This window comes from Mus caroli, unplaced genomic scaffold (genome assembly GCF_978045245.1).
Source record: "Mus caroli unplaced genomic scaffold, Mus_caroli_1 scaffold_4, whole genome shotgun sequence".
NCBI lineage: Eukaryota > Metazoa > Chordata > Mammalia > Rodentia > Muridae > Mus > Mus caroli.
Genome location: NW_028227259.1, coordinates 149370 through 167948, shown reverse-complemented (window position 1 = coordinate 167948; position 18579 = coordinate 149370). Strand labels below are relative to the sequence as shown.

At 43.1% G+C, this 18579-nt stretch overlaps 2 pseudogenes; one reads left to right on the top strand and one right to left on the bottom strand.

Moving 5' to 3' along the window:
- The first annotated feature begins 11331 nt into the window (after positions 1 to 11331).
- On the top strand, positions 11332 to 12884 carry LOC147004876 (crooked neck-like protein 1 pseudogene; annotated as a pseudogene).
- A 3433-nt stretch (positions 12885 to 16317) lies between these two features.
- LOC147004875 (zinc finger protein 384-like) lies at positions 16318 to 17875 on the bottom strand (annotated as a pseudogene).
- Between the last annotated feature and the right edge of the window lie 704 nt (positions 17876 to 18579).

Below are 18579 nucleotides of genomic sequence, written 5' to 3'. Positions count from 1 at the left end.
CAGCAGATGGCAGCACCAAATAAACCTACCCCCACCCATTCCTTAAAATAAGAAAGTGCAGATGAAATCCAGGAGGAGAGGCCCTCTGTCAATAACAGGTCCACTCGAGTTGAGTTGATCTTTAAAACTGTCACCCTTAGGGCCTTAAGAGTTGCATCGAACCCCTCGGACCAATTTCCTGCAATATATAAGGAGAGCTGTCTAGACAGATTAGCTGCACGAGAAAATTTTTTATATTGGACATTGGTAATACACAGAGCGCCCAATTTTTTTTTACAACCCAGCTGGGCCAACTGGTATAGGATGCCTATCTGTTCCTCAACCAGATCAAGGCACTGATTCAAAATTATCAGCCCTCCCTTCAACTGGGCACTAGCAGAAGTTTGGACATTGATGGCATCAGTCTGATTGACTGAAAGCTGATTTAATTTTGTGCCTGTTTGGACCGTCCTAGTCATAGCGTACCCTGCAGCTGTAGCAACAGCTGCACTGGCTGAAATTGCTATGATGACGGCAGTAGTAATGCCAAAATCTCTCTCTTTTTTTTTTTTTTTTGTCGAAACAGGGATAAGGTGGAGGGTGTTTCCACCGGAACAGGGATCTAACGTGGGATCCGAGCCACCATGGCACGGCTGTCCTTTGTTACATCCCAACATTGAGAAATCCAACAAGAATCACTGGAACAGACTTTAAATGAATCATTTGAAAGGACAAACAAGAAATGGGGGTAAACACAGACTGGGGTAGGTGGATAATTAATCTGGTTTACCAAAGTTTTTGAACCCAGTGATTTCTACACTGGAATTAGTATATCCGGTATATCCATCAGAGTCCAGGGAGGCAGCATTTATTTCCCAATACTGAACAAATCTTGAGATGCCAATAAAAGAGGCCTTTCTAACCGTTCCTCCCTGGATAAAGATCAAAGGATTGAGTTTTGCACAACTGCCATTGATTCCACAGAGCACCCACTTGTGAAAGGGATGCATTCTAAAGTCCTGTAGGAAAAGTCCCTGTCTCATAGCAGATTCCTTCTCTGGGTCAACCATCATGTTGGGAGAAAAAGAAAAGGTTTTACTCTGATCTGCCCAACGAGTGATGGAGGATTGACAATCAGACCAAGGCAGGATCAGCCCTTCATCTTCTAAGCTACAATGGAGGGCTATTCTTGGTTGGTGGGGACGTTCTTTGTTTGAAAAGTTAGGTGGTAGAAATGTACCATTAACCTAAATTGCCTCCTGCCAGAAGGTCTGATTTGTAATGGTTATATCTGTGTTGGAAGTATCTTGGGTTGTCCTTACCCAGCCTCCTCGCTGGTCATTAAACATCCCCAAGGCTGGGGCTGTGAGGTTGATACATTTTTCTGGTCCATTAATTTGAAAACATAAAGAACCCTGTTCTAATAAAAAGTGATTTTCTCCTAATGGTGCTCGGGTGGGATCATAGGGTAGATATGGTAAATCCATTGTTTTATTAGTAGTAAAGAATTTTGGAAAAACTATAGCATCATGGTGAACTGGCATTGGTTTAGGGAAAGCCGAGAGAATGGCCCATCTCTGTTCGCCCATCTTGCTAGGAACCTGAGACAGGTTCAGCATTGTCAGCATCAGGAGCAGTCCTCAGGAGGTCAGCATCTTTCACACCATCCTTGATTAATATCTTGCAGGTGAGTCATTCTGGCAGCCAAAATGGGTTGTCTTTACTCTGTGGAAAAACACAGACAGCTCCCCTGGATCTTATTAAGATAGGATCCGAGCCTTTCCACAGACCAGAAAAGACATCCTTTCATTTCACCATTTTTTTTTTTTTTTTTTTTTTTTTTTTTTTTTTTGTCTATCAGGGTCTGAGCTATGTCAATCAGCTGCAGAGTGACCTTGCTCGTCAAGATTTAGAAAATTAAGTGTGAAGAGTTTCATAGATACAGCTACTCTTGGCACTGAGGGCAGAGTCTCATCAACTCCCCCTTTTTGTTTTATAAAATAAGACTTGAGTGTACGGTGGTCACGTTCCACAATGTCTTGTCCTTGAGGATTATAAGGAAGGCCAGTCAGGTGAGTGACATTCATTTGATGACAAAATTGCTGAAATTTAGTAGAGGTATATGCTGGCCCATTATCAGTTTTAAGGATTGTGGGCTTGCCCCAAGCACTCCATGCTTCTAAACACTGCTGTATAACATGAGAGGTTTTCTCATCTGTTAAAGGTGTAGCAAACATAACACCAGAGCAGGTGTCAATGGAAACATGTAAATATTGATTTCTTCCAAAGGAGGAAATATGAGTGACATCCATTTGCCAGACCTGTAATGGCCTGATGCCTCGGGGGTTTACCCCTACATGAGGAGTAGGCAAAAATTGACAACAATTTTGACATTGGGTGACAATGTCACGAGCTTCCTTCCTGGTTAAAGTGAAACGGTGGTGTAAAGTTTTAGGTGTCACGTGGAAGCATTTATGAAACTCTCTTGTAGTCTCTGTCTGCGAGGACAGAGCAGTAGCCACGATTCTAGTGGCTTTGCTTAGTCATTTTTTATGAGACATGGGACTGGGAAGGCCAGAATGAGCCCTGACATGAGTAATATACACAAGATGTTTTCTATGTAACAGGGCTGACTGAATTTGCTGAAAAATGTGAACAAGCTTGCTAGAGGGTCTGATTAAACCAGCAACTAAGCGTATTAACTGCATGAACCACATATAAGGAATCAGATACAATATTGAGCGGTTTCAGGAAAGTTTCAAGGACCTCTAGTACCACCAAACACTCTACAACCTGGGGTGATGTCTCATTATATTGTTTAGATGTTACTTGGCCATTTACTACATATGCACCTATGCCAGATTTGGATTCATCTGTATATACCACCACCCCATCTGCAAGCAGGTGTTTGGCTGTCATTACTGGAAAGACTATGGCTTGGCTTAAGGCAAACTGTAAAATTGGATGTTTTGGATAATGATTATCAATTTGTCCTGAATAGGAGGCAACCAAGACTGCCCAATCGTTAGTTGTTGCTGCCAGGGTTTGAAATTGAGCAGAGGTATAAGGCACAATTAGCATATGAGGTTCTTTCCCAAAATGAGTAATGGCTGCTTTTACCTCCCGAAGTGCAAGTTGAGCAACTGCATTAGGATACCACTCAGTGATTTTTGTAGGGGAAGCATTAGAGTGAACCCACAATAAGGGTCCATTTTGCCATAAGACTGCTGTTGGTAACTGCAGTTTTTAATACGCACAATTCAAATGACTTTGACTCGTCAATGTGTTGTAATTGAACATCTTGTAAGGCCTTTTCTACAGTTTGTAAAGCTTGACATGTAGCTGGGGTAAGTGTTCTGTGGGAGGAGATGTGGGAATCTCCCTCTAATATATCAAATTAGGGCTTTAATTCCGCTGAGGGAATTTTTAAAAATGGTCTTAGCCAATTAATATCTCCCAGCAATTTTTGGAAATCATTTAATATATGTAGTTAATCTTTGCAAATCTCTAATTTTTGAGGAACAATTTTGTCAGGATAAATGAGTGACCCTAGGAAGGCTTTCATTCGAGCACTTTGTAACTTTTCGGAGGCCACCTGTAATCCCTATTGCCCTAACGTTTTTATTAATATAGGGTATGCATCTTGCAATAACTGTGAATTATTATGGCAAATCAAAATGTCACCCACATAAATTATCAAAAGTAATGATGGAAAATGCTCTCTAACTGAATTAAGTGCCAATTGCACATACAGTTGACACATGGTGGAGCTATTTGCCTTCCCCTGAGGTAGGACCTTCCATTGGTATCTTTGATCAGGCTCTAAATGCTTAATGGCTGGGATGGTAAATGTAAATCTTTGCCTATTCTGAGGGCATAAAGGTATAGAGAAAAAACAATCTTTAATATCTATAATTATAATTTCCCAATTTTTGGGTAAGTTAGAAAGCAATGGTAGCCCTCGCTGAACTGGCCCAAACAGGCGCATTTGTGTATTAATTGCTCTAAGATCATGTAATAAGCGCCATTTGCTAGATTTTTTTCTTAATTATGAAAATTGGTGTATTCCAGGGTGAGGTAGAGGGCTCTAAATGACCCAAGCATAGCTGTTTAGAAATTAGTTTTGTGGCTGCTTCTAATTTTTCAGAGGAGAGATGCCATTGAGGAACTCATACAGCTTCTTCTGTAAGCCATGGTATGGGCATGGAGCCCTCAACGGCCCCTAAAAAAACCCAAATCTTGTCTCCCATTATTACCTTTTTGAGGGATAGGTTCCAGTCTACCCTGTTCTCCTTTCTCTAATCCCCTTCTTTTTTTATAGCCCATTTTCTTTATCATTTGAACAGCTTGTGGCAAGTATTCATTAGTCAAGGTCATTCCTAGTGCCTGTAAAATGTCTCTCCCCCAGAGATTAACTGGGAGTGGTAAAACATAGAGTGTGAATCGTCCCATTTGACCTTTAGGCGCTTGCTAGCTAAAAGAATGGGAGCTAACAGTGGGGCAGGACTGATAACCTAACCCTTGCAAAGAATGTGATGACTGAGTAACGGGCCAAACTTTTGGCCACCAGTGGGAAGAGATGATACTTTTATCTGCTTCTGTGTCTAAAATGTCTTTAAATTGTTTTCCTTCTATAACTAATTTTAAGGATGGCCTGGAGTCAAGAGGCATTATTAAGTAAGCAGAATCATTTCCAGTAGAACCAATCCCTCTGGCAGCTTGAGGGACACCAGAGGAAGGAAAACAGCCATGTAGGCTTGGCAAAATTATTAACTGAGCTATTTTATCCCCTTGTGAAATAGAAAAGACACCCTGAGGACAGGAAGAGAGAACTTGAAGTTCCCCTTTATAATCTTGATCTACGACTCCAGGGTGAACAATAAGGCCTTGTAAAGTAAGGGAGGCCTGGCCCAGTATTAGGCCGACACTTCTAGATGGCAAAGGCCTTTTGTAGTCAGTAGGAATGGGCTGCACCCCCATTTTGGGCATCAGCATAAATCGGGTGGTGGCACAGAGGTCCAATCCAGCCGATCCTTCTGTTGCCCTGTGGACTGTGGGGTCCACCTTTTGCCTGCCGGTATCCCATATGTTTTGGGGCCCTGAGATCTGGGGCCCTGATACACGTTTTTTGAAATGGCCTCATTCTCTACTACTTGAGGAAATTCTGGCTGTAGGGGCCTGCCTCGGATGTCCTTGACTGAGTGACAATCTCTGGCCCAATGATACCCTTTCCCACACTTAGTACACAGTCCTGGTGCTCTCCTTTTGAAAAGGGCTCTACAGTCCTTTTTTAACTGTCCTGGTTTGCCACAACTATAGCAGAGTTTGAGCTCAGCTGTATCAGGGCGTTTTTGCCCTTGTAGAATGGCAGCTGTTAAACCGGCATTAGTGAGTGGCCCTCCAAGCTCACAGCAAACCTTTAACCAGTCCTGTAATCCCTTGCTCTTTCTGGGTGTAATGGCTGCCCTGCATTCCTGTGTAGTCTGTTTATAGACCAACTGTTCAATTAAAGGCATAGCTGCCTCTGGGTCTCTAAAAATTCTCCCTGCCGCTTCTGTCATTCTAGCCACAAAGTCTGAGCACGACTCCTGGGCGCCCTGAGTAATCTTTGTCAAATGTCCACTTGCCTCTCCCTTCCTAGAGCCTTCCATGCCTTGATGGCGGCAGCTGAGATCTGGACGTACGCTCCCCAATGGTAATTTGTCTGGTTAGTTGCATGTTGTCCCTGACCTGCAAGTAACTCAAAAGTCCATGTTTTTTGGTCCCCTTCAACAGTGGCATGGGCCTTTGCCTGTGCTTGGCAGGAGTCTTGCCACAAAGCTTTCCATTCTAGATACATTCCCATGTTAGGAGCTGCAGCTTTTACTACAGTCATCTAATCGCCGGGTTGGGGCGGGGGTCATTGCCAGAGTAGCAAGCCTTTCAACTTGCGCTATAGTAAAATTGGCGTTGACTCCATAGTTACAGACTGACTCTGCAAGTTCTTTAATCTGTATATACTCTACTGGAGCGCAAATGCGTCCGCCATCGGCGCCTTCAAAGACTGGAAACGCTTGCTGCACTTTTCTCTGTTCCTCTTTTGGAATGAATGAGTCTGAATGATACCTCTGCACATAGGGCAGAGGTGCTCTAGGACTCAGAGGTCGAGGGCCCAGAGACCGCACAGCGAACTGACAGTTGTCTCTAGCTGCTTCTGTCTTATCCTGTGACTGATTAGCTCTTCCTTCATCTGGCTTTTATCTTTCTCCCTCATAGTGAGCCACCTCTTCCTCTAAGTCTGTTTCCTCAGAGGAGCTAAGTTCCTTATCTGATTCTGAGCTACTAACAGCTAGTGCCTTGAACTCGTCTAATGGTGGATAGAGGCGCCTTCCCTTATGTGCCTCCCCAGCTCGATCTCTCTTCTTCTCTCCCTTTCCATCCCTTTTTCTAAGCTCTCCCAGGGCATTCTGTCCCTTATTTTTCTTTTCTTCGGGCTCAAGGCCCATGGAAAGGCCTTTAATTTTCGGTGCACCTTGTTTCGTTTTAACTCTTACTCTCTCTCCCCACTCTGTCTCTGATAGACTGTCTTGAACCTCTTCTAGGATCTTCTGTCCTGCCTCAACCATTTGTTGACAATCCTCGTCTGTTAAGCACGATCTTACCAGTTTTCACAACAGCATGGTCCCTGCTTTAAGTTTGCCGTTTTGTTGTTTTCTAACTAGATCTCTTTTCAGTTTCTCCCAAGAGGTGATAGTTAATGACCCTGAGCACACATAAAATGGTGCTACGCAATCTATCTCTTTAACAAAGCCCTCTATAGTCTTAGTGGCGATTTTTAGGCCACACTGCCTCAAGACCGACCGTAAGGCAGTCACTACAGAGTGGGAGGTTCCCATACTGCTCGTTGCCCTGTTATCTAACCATGTCTGATCGTGACTGAGAACCAGTCAGCAGTTCTAGTGGTGGAAGCAGTACGTTATCAAAAGAAAAAGAACGAGCCCCGTGGAAACATACAAAAAGGCCTCTAACACTGGAGAAATTTTAAGACCGAACATAACTTATAGAGCCTTACGTGTCCCATAGTTCTCCCTTGTGTCGGTGATGGTATGCAGTTCCCGGGTTTCGGCATCACTTGTCTCAAGCTATTGTTCTCGCCGGCAAGAACACACTCAGACAACCGGATTCTTCTGCGACAAGCTTTATTGCTTCTTAAGGAGGGAAGACCCAGACCCTGGAAAATGGTGCTGCTTATATAGCCCTCAGCGTGGTGTTTTAGCACCTGATGTGGCGTGTCAGCTCCTGATTTGTTGCTCACCAATCACCTCATTACTATGCCCCAAGATGGACAGTGACTAGGCATGAGTTCACTTTCGCACTTGCACACAAGGCTTGTTTACTAGTTAGGCGCAGCGGAAGCCAGTGCCATCTTATAATGGCGATTGCTCACAGCACGGTTCTCTACAGACTTGGAAGTTTATTATATCTGTTGTGTGGTTATCACTGATGCTGTATTGCAAGCAAAACTGAAAAAAAAACATGGAAATATTTTTTATTTCCTCAGCTGCTATAGAGCAATGACTGTATATTACTCCATATTTGGCCACAGAGTCATGAATGAATGTATGTTACAGAGTACTACATGTTAGGAGTAGGAGAATTCATGACAGCATGGATACAGTATGGCAGTGATTACATCATAAAGTGTGTGCCCATGGGGTAAGCCACATTATCCATACACAAGAGACCATCGCCTTGTGCATCCCTAGGTGGCTATGACTTCACATATATAAAGAAGAGGCTAGCTGGGTCTGGGTTTAGTCAGAGAAGATGCACCTAACCCTCAAGTGACTGGAGATCTAAGGGAGTTTAGAGGTCTGGTGGGGTGGGTGTGGGATTCTTGTGAACACAGGAGGGGCAAGGGAGGAGGTACGATACGTGGAAGAGCCAGAGAGAAGACCAGGAAGGGAATAAAATTTGGAGTTTAAAATAAAAAAACATAAATAAAACAAAAGCATAAAAGTGTTATTTTTCTTGTGCTTCAGGCTTGCTTTTCTTTCTAAGCAGAGTATGTTTGTCACCTTTCTGGATAAACAGAATTAATAGGAGCTAGAAGGTCGAAAGCAAAGATGGCTATTATACCAGCATGAGTTCAGAACATCACCAAATTGGGACAAGGTGAGGAAGTAGGCTGTGGAGCCAGCTGACTGGATGCCTGAGAGTTCCAGGCTTCCCTGTGCCTCACTCAGTCCTTACTCATCTCACAAGATGTACTCATCTCACAAGATGAGGAGTTGCTCTTGGTCATATAGAGTAGAGCATTGATCACCGTGACCACTAGGTGGCAGAGTGTTGAGAGGTCAGATGGCTTGTTACTCTGCATTTTGGGTGTGGTGTCAGAGAAGGAAGAGTGGGTGGGCATAATTATGACTGACAGGTTCTCAGCGCCTTGTTCTAACTACAGCCTTGGACAAGTGGGTCCATCATACTGAGATTTTGTTTCCTTATCTGACAGTGATCCTAAGAATCCAGACCTCACATTGATACTGTTTAAGTGAGATGCTGAGCCTGCTGCCTAGCAGATGACAAGAGATCAATATTATTGCTTATTACAGTATAGACCAAGGGCCTTTAATGGGCCCTGTGGCTATGATAGGATAGTATGTATTCATGTAACAACAATGGCGACTGTGTTAGTAGCAATAAAAAATAGTAAATGAAGAATCATTGATAGGTTTTTCCCACCTTTAGTTTCAGTCCTGTCCAAGTGCAGAGGACCCAGCCTGTATGATGACTGCTGTAGGTGGTTCAGATTCACAGTTGTTTAGCTGGCCCCTCTTGAGAAACAGTGTAAGCTGATTTTGGCTACTTAGGGTCCAAGGCATGCATAGGTAGGATACCCTCTGCCAGGCACTTGCAGGGTAGTGGCTGTCTTTAGTTGAATCCATGTCCCTTGCACTGCACATGAAGCCTTTTCTTAGGATTGAATCAGGATGAACTTAGGGTGATTTCACCAAGAAAAGACTTTTATGAGATGTGCAGCAAATCCGTACTGTGACATGTGACTTTGTTATGAATACCTTCTTTATAACCATTATTGGAAATGCCTGAGTCACTTCTCCAACAGTAGGTCACACAGCATGGTAATTAATTTTATCTAGTCTTCCCTTCTGGTGTTAAAATTCCACATAAAGAAGAAACTAGATCCTATGACATCTGTCCTCCTAAACTTGATCTGTGTGTGTGTGTGTGTGTGTGTGTACTCATGTTTCACAATGTACATGTGGAGAACAGAAAAACATTTTCAGGAGACAAGTTTCTCCTTCCACAGTGGATTCTAGTATTAAACTTGGGTAAGTCTTCAAGTTTTTCAAGTTTGTACCATTACCATCTGATGGGCTTGACTTTAAATATTTTATTGAGATTTTCACTCACATGTTATTTGGGATATTTGGCATTTCTTGATTGGTTTTTTAAAACAGTAGTAAGGAGCTGGACAGTGGTGGTGCATGCCTTTAATCCCAGCACTTGGGAGGCAGAGGCAGGATGATTTCTGAGTTCGAGGCCATCCTGGTTTACAGAGTGAGTTCCAGGACAGCCAGGGCTACACAGAGAAACCCTGTCTCAAAAAACCAAAAAAAAAAAAAAAAAAAAAGTACATTTACTCTGTGTGTGCACACGCGGGTGCATGCGCGTGTGTGTAAGTTCATGTGCTCCAGCGTCAGGATCTGTGTGTGTGGTATATGTAGAGATGAGAGGACAATCTGATGAAGTTGGTTCTCTCCGTCCACCACATGGGTCTCAGTGTCAGACTCAGTGTCAGCTTGGCAGCAGGTGCCCTTACCTGCCGAGCCCTCCTGACAGTCCAAGTGCTTCTGTTTTAAAATCTATACCCTGTTGGGCATGGTGTGGTGCACACCTTTACTCCCAGCACTCGGGAGGCAGAGGCAGGCAGATTTCTGAGTTCGAGGCCAGCCTGGTCTACAGAGTGAGTTCCAGGACAGCCAGGGCTACACAGAGAAACCCTGTCTCGGAAAACAAAAAACAAAACAAAACAAAACAAAAAACCCACAAACACAAAGCCTTTCTCCCAAATAAGTATGTCCTTTAGCCTGTAACCAGGAAAACTTTTAGCTTGATCTCTATCCCACAGGACGAAGAAAACCACAAAACTCTAAACCATACCTGTCTTGATATTAAACAATTTAAAACAAGTAAAGAAAATCAAACAAATGCTATTTAAGCCTCAATAAATTTTGATTGATGTGTGTTATGTGTGCTTGTGAGTGCTGTTTTTCTTTCTCTTACATGCACACACACAGTCACACATGGAGAAAATGAGAGAGAGAGAGAGGGGGGGGGTAAGGGAGAGAGAGGGGGGGCAAAAGAGCAGGAATATTCTTTGAAGCAATTTCAGGCATGAAAGAAATCTCCTGTGGAGCAGGGAGAGATTAAGGATTTTCAGTATGAACACAGACTGTGAAAGAGGGTCAGAGGGGCTACCTCCCTTTATCCAGAAGTGGAATGGCTATTCCTTGTTATCAACTTGACTATATCTGGAAAGAACTACAGCCCAGAATTGGAGGGCTCACCTTTGATCCAGATCTTTAGCTGAAAGACACATGTTTCTGACCTGGATCTAGGTATGGAGATTAGGTCCAAGCCAGGTTGTACATACCTTTAAGATCAGGAGATGAAGACAAGGGGATCTCTTAGTTCAAGGTCAGTTTGCAACTAAACAAGTCCCAGATCCAGGCTTGGTGGGTGGGACACACCCTTAATCCTGGCCACGTCCTCTGCTGGAGGCCTATATAAGGTCAGCAGAAGAAGCAAGATTCACTGTCCTTCACCTGCTTGCATTTCATTGCCAGCACTGCTGCTGTAAAGCACTTCTACAGACAGCCAGCTGAAACAACTAGCCTAGTTGGGACCAACTGGTGTGGCTGAGCAACTAGACTTGCTAATTGCAGCTGACCATTGTTGGAGAGTTGGGACTACAGACTGAAAGTCATCCCAATAAATTCCCTCAATATAGAGAAGACTGACCAATACTAGAAGATCGGATGTATACACATTTGTAGACAGGCAGTTTCTAACACAGTGAGAAGTACTTTAAGCCTCTACTTGGAAGGCAACCAAAGGAACTTTGTAATCTTGAGCTGATGACTATGGTCATAGAAGTACTTTCCGAGAGCTAGATTAATAGCTTCTCTGAAGTGCATTGATCAACTCTAGACTTGCATTTATCCCTACATTAAAACCCCTCCTTAGGGGATCTAGTGTGTTTTGGTCTGGCTCTGTTGTAGGTCCCGGTTGTTGAATGGCTTGTTCAGTTGTGAGCCAGGGTTGCTTGCAAGCTTGTGCTCCCCTGCTGCATTCATGGCATCGTCCACTGTGGCTGGGAAACAGCAGCACCTTCCTAAAGTAGCCCAGGTCAAAAACAAAGCTCCAGCCAAGGTACAGATAATTGCAGAGCAACTCTTAAGAGAAGCTAAAGAGAGAGAACTCGATCTCCTTGCACTCCACCTCACCAGAAGATCACGGATGAAGAAGAATTCAACGATTACAACACTGGAAAAGGAAGACTTTTGAAGATAACCCAAGACCAAAGAGGACTGCAACTGGATAAAATACGCACAATGGGAGGAAAGCCTGAAGGAACTTCAAAGGGCTCAATCCACATAGGAGCGCGCTTCAGACGTTGACTACCGAATTATTACACTCTGGCTAAAATCTGCAGAAATGGAGATGAAGAACCACCATGTCAAGCATGCCTGAAACATCAGGGATGGTGCCATAACAACTCTGCCACGAGTCAACCAGTTCTGATACAAGTACACATGCATGGAGGAGATGTTGGGCAACGTTGCTGGGGCTCGGCAGGTGTTTGAGCGCTGGATGAAATGGCAGCCTGAGGAGCAGGCCTGGAACTCCTACATCAACTTGGAGCTAAGATACAAAGTGGTGGATTGGGCCCGCACCATTTATGAATGCTTTGTGCTCGTGGACCCTGCTATGAAGAACTGGTTCAAGTATTCTGGTTTGAAGAGAAGCATGCTTCATTTGCTCATGAGCGGAAAGTCTATGAGAGAGGGGTGGAGGTTTTGGGGGACCAACACCTCTATGTGGCCTTTGCTAAATTTGAGGAAAATCAGAAAGAATTTGAAAGGGTACAAGTTATCTACAGATATGCCCTGGATAGGACTTCCAAACAGGAGGCCCAAGAACTCTTGAAAAACTACTTCATCTTTGAGAAGAAGTTTGGTGACTGGAGGGTTGTAGAAGATAGCATCATAAGAAAATGCAGATTCCAGTAGGAAGAAGAAGTGAAGGCTAATCCACACAATTATGACGTATAGTTTCATTATTTATGCTTGGTGGAAAGTTAGGCAGAAGCTGACACTGTGCCAGAAGTCTATGAGAGAGCCATTGCCAATGTGCCACCCATCCAGGAGAAGAGGCATTGGAAGCACAACATCTACCTCTGGGTTAACTATGCACTGTATGAAGAGCTGGAGGCCAAGGATCCTGAGGGGACAAGACAGGTATACCAAACGTCTTTGCAACTCATTCCTCACACAAAGTTCACATTTGCTAAAATGTGGTTATATTATGCACAGTTTGAAATAAGACAGAAGAATTTGCCATTGGCCAGAAGAGCTTTGACAACTTCCCTAGGGAAATATCCAAAGAACAAGTTATCCAAAGGTTACATAGACGTGGAACTGCAGCTTCGAGAATTTGGCAGATGCAGGAAGTTTCTGGAATTCAGTCCTGAAAATTGTACCTCGTGGATGAAGTTTGCAGAGTTAGAGACAATCCTTGGTGATGTTGAGAGACATCGGGCAATCTATGAATTAGCCTTCAGCCAGCTACAATCATTAATGAGCAATATCCAGTTTGGACTCTATCTCTCTTTCATTTTATGAGCTTTTCATTTAGATTGCTTACATATAAAATTTTCATATATATATGAAAATTTCATATATATCATTATATACATATATAATTGAAAGCTACTGTTTTATTAGGTTTTCATACATACAACTCCTCAATTGGACATTTTTAGTTTTACCTGCACTCCTCACAGTCCTTCCTTCCTTTTTTTTTTTCTTTGAGACAAGGTTTCTCAATATACCTTTGGATGTCCTTATACTCAGAAATCCACCTGCCTCTGCCTCTCAAGTGCTGGGATTAAAGCCATGTACCACCACTGCCAGCTCATTTCCTCCTTTGTGACCTCTCTACTCCCCATTCCTATTTAAGAAAATAAACTTCTGAAGGAGATGTAAGTGAATACATACACACATGCATGCACTCCCACTTACAGCTCAACTGAATAAAGAAATTATTTGATACTGAATAAAGAAGTTTACATGATAAAGAAAATCTTGTAGAATTTGAATCAAGCAACATGACTGTTTGACAAGGGATTACATCGAAAGATCTTCTAGGTCTCTGTGATCTGGCAGGAATATAGACACCCCCTCAGTACACAACTTTATTACCTCCGGCCAGTATCATTTAATATTCTCCTTTAATCCCAATCAATCACATAAAATTGAGGAGCAGACAGAGTGATGAATCAGTGAAAGATTTGACGGAAAGTGTCAGAGATAGGATATTCCCATCTCCCAGGAGAAAAGCTCTTTTTTTTTTTTTTTTTTTTGGTTTTTCGAGACAGGGTTTCTCTGTATAGCCCTGGTTGTCCTGGAACTCACTCTGTAGACCAGGCTGGCCTCGAACTCAGAAATCCACCTGCCTCTGCCTCCTTAGTGCTGGGATTAAAGGCATGCGCCACCATGCCCAGCTGAAAAGCCCTTTAAGAGGAGTGATGAGTAGAGTCTTGGAGTTCTGCAGAATCAGTTCATGAATTCAGTTCAGTCAGTGAGTGGGGAGTCAGTGCAGTGAGTGCAGTGCAGTGGAGGTGAGTTCATTTGTGAGTTTATGCAGTTCAGTGCAGGTCAGCAGAAGTAGGGGAAGTCTGAGAATAAAAAGGAGCCAGAAATTTAGAACAAATTGCCAGAGTTAGTTTGAGTCCAAGCAGAAGAGTTCAGTGGAGGCTGAGAGAAGCCAAATTGAATCAGTCATGTTAGAGAGGAATATGAGCTGGAACACCTGAGTTGAACCAGCCAGGCAGTGCAAAAAGAACTGGAAAGGATAAATTTATTCATCAGAGCCTCCAGTAATACAATTAAATGTGGTGAGTACGTATTCAAAATCTAACTGAAATTCTGGAAGTGATAAAACAGAATAAGCCATATTCAAAAACTCCATGGGAGGCTATACCAACAAGTGTAATGAATCAAGTAGAGGGCAGCATAGCTGAAGTTGAAGATGAGGTGGAGGTTGGATCATTTTAATAAAGAAAATGATAAAACAATGCCAAGATATAAGTAAGAATCCCCAGACACTTGAAATACTATGAACATACCAGACTTAAAAAGTGCGATCATAGAAGAAGGAAAAAATGTAAATCTGGAGGCATAAAAAAACTTTTATTCAAATCATAAGAGAAATTTTCTCGTGGTTAGGGAGAAAATGCCAATACAAATGCAGGACTCAGTTAGAATATCAAGCAGACAAGAAGAGAAATTAATCTTTCTACTTCTATTATAAAACATATTAACATATAAACCAAAGCAGTATATTAGAAACATGAACAGAGAAACAGAAAATCACATACATGGGCTAGTCTACAAGAAAAGCAATTCAATATTCAAAAGAAACTTTCTAATACAGTAGAGCATGAAATGGTGTGTTGCAAGTTCTTAAAGTTAATAATTTCCAATACAGACATAGCACAGCCATCTATCACAAAAGAGAAAGGAAAACTCCATCGTGAGCAATAAGGCCAAGGAAATTCAAAAGCCAGTTTTAGAGAAAATAATTGAAGGAATCCATCAGACTTAAAAAAAAAATTGGGTCGATTTGCATTCTTCTACATGCTGACTGCCAGTTAAACCAGCACCAATTGTTGAAAATGCTCTCTTTTTTTCCACTGGATGGTTTTAGCACCTTTGTCAAAGATCAAGTGACCAAAGATATATAGGTTCATTCTGGGTCTTCAATTCCATTCCATTGATCTACCTGCCTTTCACTGTACCATTACCATCCAGTTTTTATTATGATTTCTCTCTAGTAAAGCTTGAGGTCAGGGATGGTGATTCCACCAGAAGTTCTTATATTGTTGAGAATAGTTTTCAGTATCATGGATTTTTTTGTTGTTGTTGTTGTCATTCCAGAAGAATTTGCAAATTGCTCTTTCTTTTCTTTTTTCTTTTTCATCCCTAAATTTGAATTTATATCTATACAATTATCTAAAAACACTCCTTAGTTTGTACATAAGTTTTTAATTTTTAAATTGCTTTATAACAATTGTATACTTCCTGATTATTTGAATATTTTCTGATATCTTCCACAATTAGAAAAATTAAAAAGCAAAAGAAAATTAAAATGCCATGGCCAGAGGACAAGGTGGACAAAAAATATTAGACAAAATAAAACATCAATATAAAAAATTTTCAGAGATAATGCATTTATAAACACAGAAATGGTTACAGCAAAGATGGCAGTAATGAGCAGGCCATGTCCAGCATCTGACCCTGGTACCTAGGGAGGCAAAGTCCAGTTCTGTGTTTGCCCAGAATTCTCCCTTCTCTGCAAAAGCCCAGATGGTATTTCAATGAAAACAGCTAACATAACTCCCAGAGCTCACTGGACTGGAGAGTAAGACTGAGTATATAGGCCCTTGGTTGGCAGAGAAGGTAGGAGGCTGTAAGGAAAAATCATAACTCACACTCTTAAGATACCCTTGGTCACCTGGGAATCTCTGGCACCTTGGAGACCATGCATTAGCTATTGTCCTCTTACAAATAAAAAGGTATAGTCACTATCCAATATGAAGTGAGACCATGAAGGGGAAGAAAATGTCTCACAGGGGTCAGGCCACGTGCAAAATCTGTTCTTTTACAGGTAAGCGTAGAACAGAAGGCTGGTGACATTTAGCGGTTCCTGCTCTGTTATCTGGGAGGGCCAGCCTCTAGTCTCCGATCAGCTCCAACTTTGAGGATGAATAGTGAGAAAGGTACACGCCCTCAAATACTGGACAAGATATGAGGTCACAGCAGATCCTTCTCCCAAGTACCAAGCCCCAGTTTTTAAAGCTCTGCCTGGATGGAGGCTGGTGGATAACACTATCATCTCAGGATTCCTTGGCCAATCAGGAGCAGCTGAAATTAAGGATGGTTATCCTGCAAAGATTGCCATGCCTGAGACCCAAGGAGCTGGAGACAGGACTTGTCAAGGAAGAAGAGAACTTTTCTATCAAGAAGAGTTGACAAAGGAAGGCAGTATGAATCTCTAAGAGCTGGCCAGGTGCTCCACTTGGATTGTGCTGGAGGTGACAGTGAGGCAGATGTGTGTATGATGCTCTGCAGGCTTATAGGGGGTCATGTAAAAGGAACACTGGGATGGAGGGTTCAGGTTTCTGTCCCCACCACTCCCTCCCTGGTGAGCTGCCCCAAGGGACCGGAAGTGTGGTAGTTGTGGAGGTGGCTGCTCCTGCTGCTGCTGCCTCTGTTGCTGCTACTGCTGCTGTGATACCTGCAAATCTTGGGCCTGGGCCTGGACTTGAGCTTGGGCCTGGGCCAATGCTGTTGCTGCTGCTGCCTCTTGCATTTGTTGTTGAAGATCAGGAGGGTTGTGTTTGCACATGTTTCATAAGGTATGTTTCTGATGAATATGCCCAACTACAGACGGTGCCAGTATAAACCCTGGCATGTTTCACTGTGTGTGTAGATTCATGAACTGCATCTGTATATGCTCGCTGACAGTTGTGGGTGGCATTTGAAGGGTTTATCTTTGTTGTGCTGCCATCTGTGAGACTGCAGTTTGGAGTTATGTGAAAGCCTTCTCACAGCCCAGGTGTGCACATTTGTATGGTCTGTCACTCACCAGTATGGATTCAGGTGTGCTAATGCAGAAGTGAGAGCTGGCAGAAGGATTTGGATTTCTCACAAAAGTTACAACTATAGGGCTTGGCCCCTGAGTGGATAAGGATTAGTGGATAAGGACCAGGGAGGAGATGTTGGCAAAGGTCTTGGAGCAGTGTGGGCCCTTGTGGGTTTTGGTATCAGTGTGTGACTGGGAGTGGATCTGCATGTCCGACATTGAGTAGAAGGTCATCCTACACCCAGGGTCACACAACAAGTTTGTGGTGGATGGGAGCCATGTGCCCAAGGCTCTGTCCATTTCCTGTGCCACAGTTCCCTTTGCTCCTGTAGGTCCTGCCATCTTTCTGATGGTCATCGTCATCCCCAGGGGCAAGGATGTAAGGGTCCTTCATCTCAGGAAGCCCTGATTCCAGCATTCGCTTCTTCTTGCAGCCCTGAGGAGGCTTAGGAGGAGCCACAGTGCCACCTCCACCATCACCACCTCCACCTCCTTCCTTAGTAAGGGTTGGTGCTACCTTCTTGGAGAGGTCAGGGACCACATGTAGGGCTTGGGAGACAGGGGAAGAGCTGAGACAATCATGGGAGACAAAATAGGGAAAGTCTGAGCTGCTGAGGCTATGGTCACAAGAGAGCCTGACAGGGATGTGATTACCAAACCAGGACGGTCAGGCGTGCGTCCAGTACATGGTACAGGAACCACTGTGATATTCTGTATAACAAATTGACTGTGTGGGGTCAGCTGTTCTGACTTGGACTCTGTGTCCATGCTGATGTTAGAAGACAGGGACACTGAGGCAGGGACTGTTACAAAAAGTGGGATAGTGAGGTGGTGCCAGTCCACAGCCCTTCTGTGGCAATAGCTGATCCTTCATCTTGTCGATGAACTCAGCGTTTTCAATCTGTCTTGAGGCTGTGGGGATAAAACTCCAGCAGTATGGGTTAGAATTGAAGTGAGAATCTTCCATTTTACCCTCTCTCTCTCTCTCTCTCTCTCTCTCTCTCTCTCTCTCTCTCTCTCTCTCTCTCTCTCTCTCTCTTCCTCCTGTCCTCTTATTTTTTTCTCCTTTCCAGGGTTCCTGAAGTTTCAGGAAGTGGTACTGGGGCTTGTGCTCCTGGGATCCCCAATTCCTCCAAGTCCACTTTCTTCTGCCCTCCCCCAACAGCTTAATGTGCAATCCTTTCACCAAGAAGGCAGGAGAGCTCAAATCAAAACAAGGCACAGTGGTGAGGTTAGGGCTGCAGCAGAAAATGGGGTATGTGTAGAGAGTTAAGAGTGCTAAATTGCTCTTTCCCAGTCTATGAACAATTGAGTTGGAATTTTGATGTGGATTGCATTCAATCTGTGGATTGCTTTTGACAAGCTATCCATTTTTATTATACAATCTTGCCAATCCATGAGTATGGGAGATCTTTCCATCTTCTGAGATCTTCTTCGATATTTTCTTCAGAGGCTTGAAGTTCTTATCATAGAGTTCTTTCACTTGCTTGGTTAGTTACACCAAGGTATTTTATATTATTTGTAACTATTGTAAAGGGTGTTGTCTCCCTACTTTCTTTCTCAGCCTGTTTATTCTTTGACTAGAGGAATGATACTGATCTGTTTGAGTTAATTTTATATACAGCCAAATTTCTGAAGTTGTTTATCAGCATTAGTGGTTCTCTGGTGGAA